Source organism: Triturus cristatus, chromosome 3_2 (genome assembly GCF_964204655.1).
Source record: "Triturus cristatus chromosome 3_2, aTriCri1.1, whole genome shotgun sequence".
Lineage (NCBI taxonomy): Eukaryota > Metazoa > Chordata > Amphibia > Caudata > Salamandridae > Triturus > Triturus cristatus.
The window spans coordinates 313,314,651-313,330,448 of NC_140584.1; the positions used below are offsets into that span (position 1 = coordinate 313,314,651).

Here is a 15,798-nt window from a genome sequence, read left to right on the forward strand (position 1 = left end):
TAAGGTTTATTTAGTGCAAGAAAACAAGAGAATGCTTTTAGAATAACAGTGTACATATTCTGTGTAGATCAAGCAAACATAAAATAATATACATTAAAGTTGTTATTTTTATGCCAAGGAGGTATTGAAGTGCTTCTCGCTGTACACAGAAAGAAGCGGCCATGCATCAACACTCAGCACACGTGCACGGGCACGCACACCCCCACACACTCTCTCTCTCTCTCTCGCGCTCACTCAATGGCGCAAATAGAAAAGATCAACCAATCCCCAGATCATGTGCGGATCCTTTAATGAATATTGATTTCCAATAGGTTTGGTGCATGTTCAAGAGTCGAGCCATTGGAGGAAAGTCAATGGCCAGTGACTGATTTTTAAGAAAGTTTTAGGAGAGGACTAGAGCCTGGCCATGCAGGAGGTCAAAGGTTGATTGAAGGTTCCCGAGAGAGGTTACTGAAAGTGCTCCCTCAATCCAATAGCAAAGGTTGTCTTTGGTCAGCTACATGTTTCCATAGGTTGATCCGGGGGTCTTGTCTGCACTGTAATTCGGTGGTCACTTATGGAGTTTCTGTACCAGCAGTGAGAGCATCAGGAAGTTCACCATCCAGATCCATGAAAAGCCTTAAATACAAACATCAATAGATTGATTGATTAATCAGCTTCATCCATCCGTATACCACAAACCATCTCTCTTAGGACTGCACCTACGACTACAGTTGCAGCTCCCGCTAAAGCAATATTTAGCACAGGGGTGGTTGACAACAAACATTTTGCAAGCGAGATTTGGCTGAGTATACAAATGTGTACATCTTTGCAAAAACTTGGCTGCCTGCAAAAACGTTTTTTTGCACAAGGATTCTCAGACTAAATGAGGATATTTTTTGTGCATCCTATCCATTTCAATATCGCAACATTTGGTAAGTTTTAAAAAACCTAATGGATTTTGTGGAAGCAAATACATTTGGTACACCCCAAGTTTATTGTGTTAACTGTCAGTGGGCACACATCTGGAATCAACCCCTTCTTTAGCGCTGGTGATTCGTCCTTCTGCGCCTTCCAAATAGTTATTAATCAGAAGCTCGGGGACGTTTCAGAGACTAGCTGAACATTAGTGAACCCTTTCAACCACAATCTCCATAGGCACCCTTCAATGTCAGTGGGAACTTTTCTACCAGGCTTTTGGTGACATTGATAATTCTGCCCTCAGTACCTCTTGAATACACCTCTGCTTTCTTGTCATCAAAGAAGTCTCTTCCCTTCGAACACCAGCAACCCCAAACCCACATATACTGCATACACGTGTCCTTGTGTCCTTGACCATCTACCACTGGAAGTCAATTTAAACCCCACAGAAGCAGGCTCTTCACATGATGTTGCTATGACTCAATTCATTGTACATATCTTTCATATCAATGTTGTACACACCATGACCTAATTTGAGTTGGTCTCTTCCCTGTTCCATTTCTGCTTTCTTATCACCTACAGCAGCTATTCCCTCCTTCTTTACATCAGCTATTCCCTCCTTCCATAGCATTTTAGAAATTAAGAGCATTGGGAATCCTCACTCTTCATTTACCGGAAGAGTGCCAAAAGACCAAGGGAGGCAACAGAGCTTCAATGACTACCAAATGATTGTCAATGGGTCCACATCACCAAAAATCTAAAGAGGGGACTTCAGCCTCAATTATAGTTTGGGCAGGGTGGTGTCGCCTGGGCAAGATGATGGTTCCCATATCACAACGTGCATGGTTTTCCAGCACCGAGTGCTTAATTTATAAAAGAATGAGTGCCGGTGCACAAAGCTCTGCTCAGAAGCCCTTGGGCAGTGAAATACAATTTTGGCACACTGAAAATGAAGGCTGCGTAGTCTTTCTCTTTAATCTACTACCAGACACTCACCTTCCCTTTATCTCACTCTTGCAGGGTCCTGCTTTCTCCCTTCATGAAGTTTTTCTGCCTTTTTATTTCTCTGTCTTTCCATTTTGTCTAATTTCCCTCGCTAAATGTCTGATGCAGAATATAATTGCCAGTTTTCATAAATGAGTGCAGGTGGCCCACACCGGCAACCATCGGTACAAATTAAGCATTGCTGCACCCAGATTAGGAACACTGGGCCCAATGTTGCTGGTGGAAAAATCCATTCAGTAAAAAATTCCATGCAGATCAAGAGGTAACCTTGGGCTCTTGTGCAGCCCATCCTCAGCCAATCCCCTCCCAAGCCATGCGGAGAGCACAGGAGGCTACCCACTGCCAGCCAACAGCCTGCCATGCCCCCTGAAGCCTCCCACCACCCATGCCTCCCACCCTACATGGTCCTCCAGGGCCCATTTACCACCTCCTCATAGAAAGTGGCAAATCGGAGTGATATTGGCCTGGTGCTGGGTTGCAATAGACCTCCGAAATCAGCGATTCTTTATTCTGAAATTTCGGCCCCCAGCACCATACAACTTGTAATCAGCACCTTGGTGTCAAGAGATGTCACTGATAGCACACATGAATAACTGTTGGCAGTTATTGTCTCTCAGGCAATGGTTGCATCTTGTGGCTTTGCTACCTTATTGACTGTTCTACACCAATAGATCAATGGAAGACCAATGGAGGCACTGACACCCCACTGAGGCCATGACTTTTCACTGACAACCCCATTTTATGATGATAGTGGTGGGCATAACACCGCATCCACAGCTCCGACTTTGGCAGTGTGAACCATAATACCTTACTGTCTGACCAATGAAAGTCAATAGGAAACATGACTAACTAGAGCAACCGTCCTTATACCCTGGAGACACAGGTTCGAATCCCAGCTTCAGTGCTTGGCTCCACATTGTGGGATTCTGGGCAAATTACTCAATATCCCTGTGCCTAAAAATTATGTGAAATGTAATGTGTAATCCCCACTTGATGTAGACCATCTTTGTGGATCGACTCGCAAACCCCCCGTGTAATGTACATCACTCCGTTGGTTACTAGCTACGCTCATGCTATATAAGTACTGAATACTAACTACATACACAGCAACTGACTGCCCAGAAGATGGCGAGTTGTGGCCAGGTGACCTCATTGGGAAGTAAGAGGGGGGTGGAGAAGTGGCTGTGATATTTCACTAATTGCCAAATGGATAGCCAGTGGATACCTGATAAACCATAGAGAACCCAAAAGATGGTGAGGATGGGTCATGGCCCCTCAACGACAGGTGAAATGTGAAAGCCATCTTTGTATGGTGACAGCCGATGGCACTGCAGGAGGACTCTCTACTGTGTTCCTGGTGTTCAGACTCCTGTGGAGTTTCAATGGTGGGTATGAAATACAGCTGAACGATAGGTTTACAAAATGTGAAAAGTGTGAGACATAAAATCATACTCACGGTCGCAAGGCCCAGCGGAGAAATAAGCCGTTTCTAGAAGAGAAAAAACAAGCTCTCGTCACTGACATGGCACGTGTTTGCTTCTGTAATATTCATCCGAGAAGGTGCTTGAGGATGTTTTATCTGCAAGTCATTCCTTCTTTTCACCTAACTCCTTTTAATTCAGTCATCTGTCCTTACATAGGTCTGACCAAGAGGAACCATTGTGGTCTGGGATGGGGGGGGAGGTATGGAAGAGTAAAGCAGAGCAAGCCCCGCCCTCCAGGCGAGCTGCAGCCTCCTACCCTATTCTGATGAGTGGCCAGACTGGAAAGCAGTATCAGACCTGCCAAACATTGTCAAACCATTCACATACTGCAGGAGGCGTGGACCATTATGGGGATGGGGGCTTTGATGGTTGGGTCATGGCAGCCAATGGAGCTCTGAAAGCAGCACCCTAGCCTACAGTACATCGGGAATAAAAACAGAATAGTAGAATTGCCAGCCTGGCCCTGTTCATAGGATGTCCTTTATTAAAACACCTACCTGCTTTCACAGCACTGTGCTCCATGCAAGATAAATACCATGTGATAACACTACCCTACCTTGTGGTGTTCCATTTTGTACCACTGCAGGATGAACAGTGAGCTGTGATGTAAACTTGTGGCTTGCAGCTCACACCAGATGTCAGCAGCGAGTGCTTCACATGCTGACCCATCTTGCTAATAGTACAACATTGCCTCTTCACTTCATACGCAAGTAGACACCACATTTCAAGTCTTAGGTTTTTCCCACGAAAACCTAATGTGTTCTGAGAATAGTTGTCATGTGTTGCTTTCACTGAAAGAATTTCAATGATGCACCTCATGGTAATGATTTCTAGCATAAAAGGGCAGGACTGGAAACATGGGGTCGGACCACGTGGAGCCAGGTGGTAACCCCACTCACAGAGAGAGGTGCAGCCTGGCCTATCTGGCAAAAAACAAATGGAAGTGTGCCCAATACTAAGCAGACTGCACACCAAAACATCCTCACGTCACTAAATGTTGGTTGCAACTATGCTACTCAGAGGGGCATCGCATCAGAATGCTGTAGTAAGAGCTCAAGTGCAGCCTGGGACTCCTTTACCAAGATGGCACTGCCAGTGAGATGTAAAGGTCCTGTAGCGTCAGGAATCACAGGGCAGTTGTGGACTCCTGTACCAAGAAGATGGCACTGCTAGTGAGATGTGCTGTACTGTACCATCAGGGATCACAGGGTGAACGTGGACTTCTTTACGAAGTTGGAGGTACCAGAGCGAAGTACTGTACCATTACCGTCCTATCAGGGATCACAATGCAGAATGAGACTCCTTTCCAAAGATGGCGGTGCTCCCAAGCAAAGCTCCTCTGTGACATCATGAATTTTAGTGATGCAGAGTAGTCCTTTTCAAAGGTAGCACCACCCTTGGAGCAAGATTGCAGTGATTCATCTGGCATATCAGTGCTGTTTCTTTACAAACGTGGCTCTGTTCATGTAGCGAGGATACCTCCTCAGTGAGGGTGTGGGCTTCACTTTAGTTACACTGTGGGCTGCACTAGGATTACACAGTGATTTACTTTATGGGTAATACTGTGAAGATACATTCTGAGGTTGGTCTTACATGGGTTAATTATTTCTGGGATTAGATGGTTTTAAGAACTTCCATTCAATCTATGTCAAGAGGAAAAGCAGAAACATGATGACGCACCTGCAAAGATGGGTCCCATTGTCAATGTGGCACTGTCTCCAACCGTAGCACTGCTTCTGCCATTACCAGGGCAGGTCTGGAAAACAAAGGGGGGGGGGTTAAATGGTGGCAGTGTCTGCAGCGGAGAAGAACCACATCTATTAACTGAACATCAACAAAAGACAGCTGCAGCCTGCTTCAGGTAGATTGCAGCAGGGGACATATCGGCCTTCAAAAAGATAGACAAGCATCCACATAAGGCTGGGGGTCGGGAAATACATCCTCTCTTATGCACTTTATAAATTTATGAAATGCAAAACAAGTTTTACATAATGCTGTAGTGGTCACAAAACATAATTTTAAGATCGAGATAAAATAACGCAAGTAACAAGATTTGTGTACATACTGGTCGCTTTTGCACAGTATTTGACGTTCACTTTTTTTTAATGCTTTTAAAATAATTTTATTCGACAAAAATATTTAATTTACAATGATGATTTGAGCTTTCCAAGTCTGCATCATGTGGAACAAGACAATCATTCTTGGGCCAATAAAATTGAAGCAGGAGATAATAAAATCAAAAAGAAAAGAAACAACAAACAAAATTTAAAAAAAAACACATCAGTGACCGTGTCAACCCGTATTGCAAACATTACTAATAAACACCTACAGACGATCTTATTCGTGTCAGGACACATAATGATTCCAAATACCCTCTTTTGACGGGCAAGCTAGGTTCTGACAGCACAACACAACAGGATGGACTCAAGTATCACTATGTGCCTACCAGTACAGCTGTAGCAGAAGCATGTTCATATCGATATAGTCAGTTTGTCATGTACACCAACAATTTTCTGTAACATATAAAGTACACTCTATGTCTGTCATCTAGGCAGGGGTATTGGGCGCCAGAGGTTTTTGGGATGACTCTGAGGGGGGAGTAGTTTGCTGTATACCTCTGTGTGTTGCAATAGAGCATATCTTTAGCCCATTCGGTCAGCGTAGGAAGTGAGCCGCGCCCCCAGTGCACTGCGACTCTACATTTTGCAAGCAACAGCCAGCCCCATCCCTACCACACGGCGAATACCTTTCTTGGGGGCATATTATCAAGCACTGCGCTAAAATTATCGCCGCTTTAGCGGCAGAAAACTGCCGCTAAAGCGGCGATAATGGGCTTGATAATATGCCGCAGAGAATTCCAATAGAAGCCCATGTTGACACCAGAACATGGGATTCTATGGGAATTATCAAGGGCATATTATCAAGCACATTATCGCCGCTTTAGCGGCAGTTTTCTGCCGCTAAAGCGGCGATAATTTTAACCCCGTGTCTTGATAATATGCCCCCTAATCTTTTTCGAGTAGCCCAGTAGAGCTAGGAGAGGGTCCGGTGCTATAGGGGTTTCAACAATACTGCCTAGTTCCTCAAAGATCAAGTTTAAAAAGTCTGCTATGCCCGGGCACAGTCAGGCTAACTTGACGTTTGCTTTTGAGCAACAATATAGAAGAGCGGTTGGACATGTATATGGAATTAACAACATGTATAAAGCAAATAATGAAGAAATCAAATACATATGTTGAAAATATAGAAAATTAAAGGATCAGCAGCTTTGGCCTACGGCATCGAATATGTTTTATTTAGTCGATGGTCCTGACGTATGCAAAGGCGGGTAGCAAATAGCAGGTGCTATTTGTGTGACATCTTTTTGTGACGTGCATGTCATTTGACGGTGAGCTGTGTACTAAAAAGTTGCATTACAACATGCCATTCCTAGAGGGTGTAAAATGACCTGTCAAATGAATGGTAACATGTAAGAATGCAAATTGTGTCACGCTGCCATTGGTGATTAATGCTGGTATGTTGCCTGCAAGGAACAGTAGATTGTGACCCTGCATTTGCATTACAAAACTGGATTTTGTTTAAAGCAATCCATACCCCCTTATAGAGACATGTGCTGCTTTAAAAAATCTTTCCCATCAGGGATGACATGCGGGTGGGTGAAGCAGACTGGGTCCACTGGACCTCTGTCTGATCCCAGAGAGGGCACCCTCCCAAGGGGCAGCTGTAGCACTCAGACAGCTTCCCCAGAGCACATCTGCTATGACCTACAACCTCGGAGTTGGAAACTTGTCAATGTTTTGCAACTGTAACTGTGTTCACAAACCATCGATGCCTTTGATTACGAACCACAATTAGAGGGGCAGAATGCTGCTTCATGGCAGCAGCTAGCTGCAATTTATGATGAATTGGAGAACCACTTTTGTAAGTCAGAAAATAGTTTTATAATTTTTTTAAAGATCATTTGCATTCACAAGCCTTGTGTTTTACAAATCACTTGGGGGCCTAATTCCGAGAATGTCACGCAGTGCGCATAGCAAGTCACTTTGCTGTGTTGCACTGCATCACAGGGAAAGGGCAGAAATGTGCTGTTTTTAAGGCAATACGGAGCATTCCTGCCTTTTTCCCTGTGCTGGCACGCTTTTGGCAGCCTAGCGCCAATGCAGGCACACTTGCACCATGGTGGAAGGGTGCCTGAAAGAGGAAGTAAGGAGGTGAAATAAAGATAATTCTCCTTGTTAACCATCAACTGAGAAGGTGCATCTTTTTGATGCATTCCCAGGTCTTTCATTCTGGTAATTCTGGGTTTGCATCAAAAACCAAGGGAGTTGTGAGGGACTAACCACACAATGCCCATGGAACAATTTCCCAGGGCTTAGTAAGGCAACGCAGCAAATGGTGCGTTGCCTTACTCCAGATATATGGAGCCACTCAGGGCCATACAAAGTGGCCTTGTGTGGCTTCATAACACATTTCAGGTTTGCATCACTCTTGCACCACATAAATAGACCCCTGGGTTTACAACAACAGTTGTGTTTTGTACATGATGAGGACCCTAAATTTAGGAGAGGAGAAAATGATACAAATTTTGTTTACTATTAGGAAAACTTTCTAGGCAATTCGACTTGGGTTGAGTGTTAGAAGCGTTTATCATAGAGATAATGTAGCAGGTGGGTGTTGGGCACATCAAAGTGAATTCTAACTTCCCCATTAACTCAATTTGGACTCAGTCGCTGGGGGTCCATTACCCCTGACAAGCAAATTCATGTCTACACTAAGCAATTCTAATCTTCTGTTCACTACTGCTTTAAATCGTGACTCATATAATACTATGAACGTATATATTTTAAAAAACACACTATCCACCAGCTTTCCAATAGATAATGACCACTGTGCAGCACTCTGTAAGATTTAAATATGTGAGTTCTGTGGCATTGCCAAATAGACTACAACCACGAGTTTTAGTTGAACATCAAATAAGGACATGTGTCTTCAATCGTGGCAGTCATAGTTTGCAGAGTAATGAAAGGGGTCCTGGAAAGGACGATTGCATTTGCAGACCCTGTAATGCTCGGGTACACAATGTACACCATATATTGCGTGCTCAGCTTTGAGAGTGGTCAGTAACAGATGTTTAAAGGCAATGTTCTGTATTAATGGAATAAAACCAGAGGCACTAGATGTGATTTTGGCTCCACCATCTCCAGATCACTTGTTCAAGATTGTTTACATTTTTTAAGTAGATACATTGATAAAAGAGGATGTTTATGAATAGTTACATGCACTTTATTAGATCATTTTAGTATTGATTATATCTCAATGATTGTTTTGTGCATGATTATTTAATTTTGAAACCCTCAATTTGAGGTTATCCTCAACGTTTAAATAAATCTAAACTGGGCAACATGCCGGCCAGTGAACTATTGAGAAAGAGTGTCTAATCTATTAGCAACCAATAAAGAATTCTGTATCTATCATTCCGAAATTAACAGAAAACTGTCCTTCTGTTAACTAGCAATCGGTATTGGACAAAACATGTCTATCAAACAGCTATAAATAAATTAAAGGACACTTCTATCCATCAAAAATCAACAAGGGGCAGCACATGAATGAGTAAGTTGTGTCAATATAAATATAATTAGAGGATAGAACATTGATTAATCAGCAATCGATAGCTTACAGTACATGTATCACTAGCCAATTAATTGCAGCCATCCTATCTTTCAATTAGTTATCTATAAAGGGCATGTAGCTATCAATTAGAAATTAGAAAGTAGGAGAAATTAGAAATTAGCAGAAAACATATATCAATAAACAATCAATGGATACAAAAACATGTCTAACTCGGCAACCAATAGAGTGCTATTAAAAATCAGTGCTGGATTTATGGCGCCTTATGCTTCTCAATAATCAATAGAAAACGGAATTATTAAAGCAGTTAATATAGGATAACACATCTATCAAACAACAATAAAAAGAGTAGAACACATCAATCAATAGTGAATCAGTAGAGGTATGCACGTTTCTTATACAGCAAACAAGTGGAGGGAAGCAAATATGTCTTTGAGCAATCAACAGAGGAATGGAGCATCTATGAATCATCCATTGATGGGGACATATGTTTATCAATCAATCATCAGTGGAGGTACACACTAATCAAGCAGACACCAATATAGAACTGCGCTCGCTCACCCACCAGACACCAAGAGTACAGCAAGCTTGTCAATTACGCCTTAGCCCAGGGTAATCCACCTGTGTACTTATGCCCCTTGACCTTAGAACACAGCTGGTCTTCTTCACCTTTGCCCTTTGTGTGTCTTCCCTGCAGGGTTGGTTTGCTGCCTGCAGTTTTCTCCTACAATCCCTCGCTCCCCTGCTCCCTACATAGATGATGCTCTCCTCTCGCGTCCTTGCTTTTAATCTGAATATCTTCCTCAGCTGTCTCTCTTTTCGAAGCAAGGTGCCTTTTTCTTTGCTCTAACTTCTCACCTATTCAGCACAAATGTTGCTGAACGTCCCTAAATTCCAATCTGCGACTCAAGGAATTGCACTGTTTCCCCGTGAAAAAAAACCCCGTTCTGTTTTAAAGCTTTTTGCATAGCATTGAAATCCTTGAATGGAACAGGTCCAGACTACCTAAAAAAGAACTGTAGGTGGTACACCCCAAGAAGAGTTCTCCGCTGAAGTACCGCCAGAACCTGGTGGTCCACTTCCACAAATCCGTCTCATGGGGAGGTGGCAGTTTCATTAGAGGCGTTGCCTTACACTGGAGCACACTTCCCCACAGTATCAAATCTGCTCCAACTCTTCTGACTTTTAGGAAATCCCTAAAGACATGGCTATACAGCAATCAACCAGGGTCCCACTTCATGTCAGAGGCTAGTGCCATGACGCATCCGGGCATATGAGCGCTTTACAAAATATTAAATCAAATCACCTGTAAGTGTATATTTGTCTCAATCGCTCCTATAGGTATTCACTATCTACCTCATTTACACACTGAAAGAAACGTTTCAGAGAATACACTCATCGATTGGGGAGTCTGATGAAATCCATGTGAATCAATGGTACTTACTTTAGACAGCATTACAGACATCATTTTATAGCTCCTTGCACCATTACAAGAGACTACTAACTACAAGTTTTATATCTGAAATTATTAAATTAAATAACTTTATACTATGTCAAGTGCATTTAATTCTACAGAAATGCACTGAGCAGATGAGCAGAGCAGATGTATTTTATGCATCTGCTCAGGTTTTTGATTCAGTCTAAAAGGGTATGAAATAATCTATTCTTTAGAATTTATATGTATGAATGAGTACATATATCATTTGGGTAGGGATCTTAATTAGCCCTGATGAAAGCCTTTGACCTGTTTTGACATGAATACAAGCTGAAACATTCCAGTACCTTTATGGATGTATGAGCCAAACGTATTAATTACACATTCTTTGTTTTTAACTCATGGCACCTTTAATAGGAAGAAATCTCCTTGGGTCTACCTTGAGGTAATTTTAATAACCTAGATCACTTCCATATCCAGTAGCCTTGTATAAAAAACTAAATAAAGGTTGAGTCCATCCTGGAAGTACTATCTCACCAAGACCGGGCAAGGTTACCAGTGATGAAGAATGGCACAAAAGAGTGGGTGAGGTTGGCTTATCCACAAATGTCTGTTTCTTTTGGTAATGACTTAAGTGGTTACTGTACTGCTATTAATTATCACACTCATTGTAGAATACTATTTCGGATCAAGAGAGAATAATTCAATAAGATAGAGAACAAAGTGGAAAAGAGTTGATATAGATTTCAAGAGTGGTTCAACATTGTCATGGCCCATAGAAAACCAGATTCACGCTGTAATCATACGATTAGAGTGTATAGGAAGACAGCAAAGTTGTAATAAAAAAGGCATAGTTCTGATCAGGGCCAGACAATCCTTTTATTCTACCAGGCATTTCCCTAGTGGGCTCGAGCCTCTGCAGGCCTGACTCCTTTGTCACTTTCCCCTGATCCCCTGAGGTAATTGCAACAGAAACTCAGGGGCTTTAAGAGAGAAAGAAAGTGAGAGAGCAAGGAAGAAATGAAGGACCAATCAGAGTAATAGAAAGAGTGCATCCAAGGTAATCTAAGCAGAAGAGAAGTGGAAACAAGTTCACTCAAAATGTTATGATTTCCTGCACCTTTGTTTGTTTTTCCTGTCCCTCTAGTGTCTTCCGCCTCTCATCAGTGCTGACCTTAATGATGGCTTATGTAGCAGTGTAAGGCTATAAGCAGCATCATTCCTACAAAAGCTATCCTCTCTACTACAGTGGAACCTGTTTGTTCCTGAGCTGAAGGAAGGGTTCTCAATATTTCTTGTGTTCATTAATAGCATTTCCAATTACAGCATCAGGTGAACTGCAAGGGTTAATGGGTTTGCATTAGAATTACAGTCAAGGAGCATATCTATGTATCTTCACTTGGTGTGTGCTGTGCTTGCTTTCCTTGACATACACTGTACTGCCTGCGTGATTATTACCCCAGCTGCTACTTCTTCTTATTTGAGTAACAAGCATGAGGCAGAAACATCCCAGACAATAAACCAACATCTACAGTATGCTTCCTCCTTGTCATCCCAGCGCCAATTTCCCCTCATGAGATCCTCCTGGCTGATGTTAATTCCTCTCACAGCCTGTAGCTCTCTTATGGTAGAGATTGGTGAATTTGCCCGAACTTCCAATAGATAATGTGCAACGTGCTGTTCTTTGTATGTTTAAATATGTGAGTTCTGTGGCATTGCCAAATAGACAACAACTACGAGTTTTGGTTGAACATCAAATAAGGAAATGTTTCTTCGATCTTGGCAGTCATAGTCTGCAGAATAATTAAAGGGGTCCTGGAAAGGACGATTGTATTTGCAGACCCTGTAATGCTCGGGTATACGATTTACACCATATATTGCGTGTTCAGCTTTGAGAGTGGTAAGTAACAGATGTTTAAAGGCAATGTTTTGTATTAATGGAATAAAACCAGAGGCACTAGATGTAATTTTGGCTCCACCATCTCCAGATCACTTGTTCAAGATTGTTTACATTTTTTAAGTAGATACTTTGATAAAAGAGGATGTTTATGAATAGTTACATGCACTTTATAAGATCATTTTAGTATTGATTATATCTCAATGATTGTTTATGCATGATTATTTAATTTTTAAACCCTCAATTTGAGGTTATCCTCAACGTTTAAATAATTCTAAACTGGGCAACATGCCGGCCAATGAACTATTGAGAAAGAGTGGCTAATCTATTAGCAACCAATAAAGAATTCTGCATCTATCATTCCGAAAATTGACAGAAAACTGTCCTTCTGTTAACTAGCAATCGGTATTGGACAAAACATGTCTATCAAACAGCTATAAATAAATTAAAGCAGACTTCTATCCATCAAAAATCAACAAGGGGCAGCACATGAATGAATAAGTTGTGACAATATAAATATAATTTGAGGATAGAACATTGATCAATCAGCAATCGATAGCTTAGAGAACATCTATCACTAGCCAATTAATTACAGCCATCCTATCTTTCAATTAGTTATCTATAAAGGGCATGTAGCTATCAATTAGAAATTAGAAAGTAGGTGAAATTAGAAATTAGCAGAAAACATATTTCTCCTCATGAGATCCTCCTGGCTTATGTTAATTCCTATCACAACCTGTAGCTGTCTTATGGTAGAGATTGGTAAATTTGCATCGGGCCCGAACTTAAGACCTGCAAAAATCCTTCACAGGTTGTGACATCCATTAACGGACAGATGTTTTAAGTCTCAAACTTGAAAATAAATACATCTTTTTTATGCATTATGTTTTTTTTAAAAAATGAATACTGCAACATAGATATTTCTAAATTAAACAATCCTTACTTAGCTTTAAACTCAACAGTCCAATGAATAGGGTTCCAGGGTATATTTTTTGTTTCTGAAAGGTATTTCAACTTATTTATTAAAGAATATTTTATAAGACATATCCATAACCTCCAAAAGTTATTAAACTTTCCAGAATTATTCCTAGTATTTTGCTTCTTAGGTGTTCATATAAGTATCACACTCTCAATGTTTTTATTTTGATACATAAGTCATGACAGAAGTCAAATTAGGTATATAGATATTGGTTTCTGTATTCCCTGTACTGAATAACAAATGTATTGTACTTGATTTATTTATTTAATAGTTTTAGTTTAAGACACCATTTAGGTTAGAATCTGGGAACACATGTTTTGCCTATTTACACTTAGATTCTGGATAATAAAAACATTTCAATGATAATGTGACTTGCAGTTTAAAGGTGAATCTTTGCATTTTAATGGTATATTTTATCCACAACTAATTTTCGGTCCTTATCTTAAATAGGTATTAGACATTGTGGACCTGAACAAAGTGCATGATGTAAGCATATCAACTAGCTGTGCGGCCATCTAGTTAAACTCAGGGGTGATATATACTACCTATGCAATACATTCTAATATTCATCAATATAACAAGAAGCTCATTTAGCATCATATTATCAGTAACTTGTAACTTTTGTTCTCTATCTCTTCCTTTCTAGTCAATCCAATTTTTGTTAATGGCTGTCAATTTAATTTTCCAATGTTTTTGTTCGCAGTTTATTTTACTTAGATGTACAGATATATGGTATTTTGGATCATTGTTCTTAAAGACTGACAAATGTCCTTTCCAACAGTCCTTTACTGGCCAGATCATTGGACCAACATAGACTTTTGAACATACAAACATTGCTTTAGAGAACAAACAAAAACTGTTTTAATTCATATATAAATTAAATTTTGAAATTCTTAAGTTGGAAAGTTACCAGTTTTGCTTCACTTGCAACTTCATTTGAGTTTCTGAAGATATCTCCCAGACAAAGCATATTTTAGTGCAGTATCCAGTTTAAAGTTAACCCTGGTTTTGGCGAAATGCATTGACTGATATATTTACTCAACATCAATAAATTATAATGTTTCTACAATAAGCTACACATGTGTGCACTTTTGCTGTTTTATATTAGTATAACATTTGGTTTTATTGTTATCAAGGACCTCACCCTTTTCAGTCTTTATGGTTTTATATGCAAAGTGCTTTTTCTAAATGGAGTATGCTTTTGATGCAGCCATGTCATTATGATACTTTCACTGAATACATGTTTGACTGATGATTACAACCTTCTTTTCACTGTCACAATTTTAGCTACAAGGTATTTTAGCTCTCACAAATTCTCCATACAAAATATTAGTTATTGTCAGAAGAAAAGCCAGCTAATTACGCACACCCATATACAAAGTACACACAGTCCTATAAACAACTCTTATATTTGGACCAGTATTCCTAATAATTTAGAAGAGCAATTCCCCAAAGTCCTTAAAGAATCTGAAGTATTCCAAAATTCCATAAGACAGGTTGAATAATAGTCAAAACTTCAATCAAAAGTGTTCTTTTTAATGGTTTTTCAAATCCGTATCCAATATTCACAACAGCCAACACGTGTTTCGTCCGTACTAGATAAGTACTTTGACTTTCTCAAGGCTGTAAACATAAAAGTACATATATAATCAATCTAATCATATTAGAAATAACAATCACAATTTGTATATACAAAATTGACGGCTGAAATAGCAAAGATCTCACCAATAGGAAAAGTCACCCAGAAAATGAATAGTGCTCAGAACCAGATCCAAACTATAAACAAATAAATATATCACCAAAGCGACCATAGACAAGCCTATTTAAGAAAGTGAGAAATGTTAAAAACAGAAAAATAAAAGTGATAGACCAATAAATGTGTGTTATAAGGTATTATAATAACTTCATTAGATAGAGACTCTGCATCTCATGCCCGTGCTCCTATAGTAAATCACACCACCCTATGTGATATGGGTGTAAGTGACCCACTCAAGTCCATAATAATCCATAGATAGAATGATCAATGACACCCACCTAATAAATGGTTCATTAATTCTAGACTTCAGTTCGCGACATCCAAGAACAAATATGTCAATCAAAGTGGGTATCTCCACGGAGTGCATATAAAGATCCTGTCAAATCTTAATAAAAAACACAATAAAACAACTAAATGAATATATGTCCTACTCACAAGTCATCCCAATGCATGTTATGCACGATATTAGCCTGTACACAGATACTTATCAGTGAAAGATAAGTCTGTATAAGGATTGTTGATAATATCCCTAGGGTTATTGTGGACAAGTGAAGTTAATAGAAATGTATCTGCTGCCAATATTATAAAAACGTAGACGACTTCCATATGTCAATTCCAAGTATAAATAATCATAGACAAGTGTGCGTTCATAATCAAAATTGGACACTCCCCAAAGTCATTGCTGTGTTAATCTATAATCGTCCATATTATCCA

General features: G+C 40.2%; 1 long non-coding RNA gene across 1 annotated transcript; it reads right to left on the reverse strand.

Annotated features, from left to right (window-relative positions):
* Positions 1-272: 272 nt before the first annotated feature.
* On the reverse strand, positions 273-15,473 carry LOC146857255 (uncharacterized). Its single transcript, XR_014979555.1, has 4 exons — positions 15,363-15,473; positions 5,070-5,145; positions 3,362-3,394; positions 273-618 (listed from the first exon to the last, which is right to left on the reverse strand). It is a non-coding gene; the product is annotated as an uncharacterized LOC146857255 (long non-coding RNA).
* Positions 15,474-15,798: the final 325 nt, after the last annotated feature.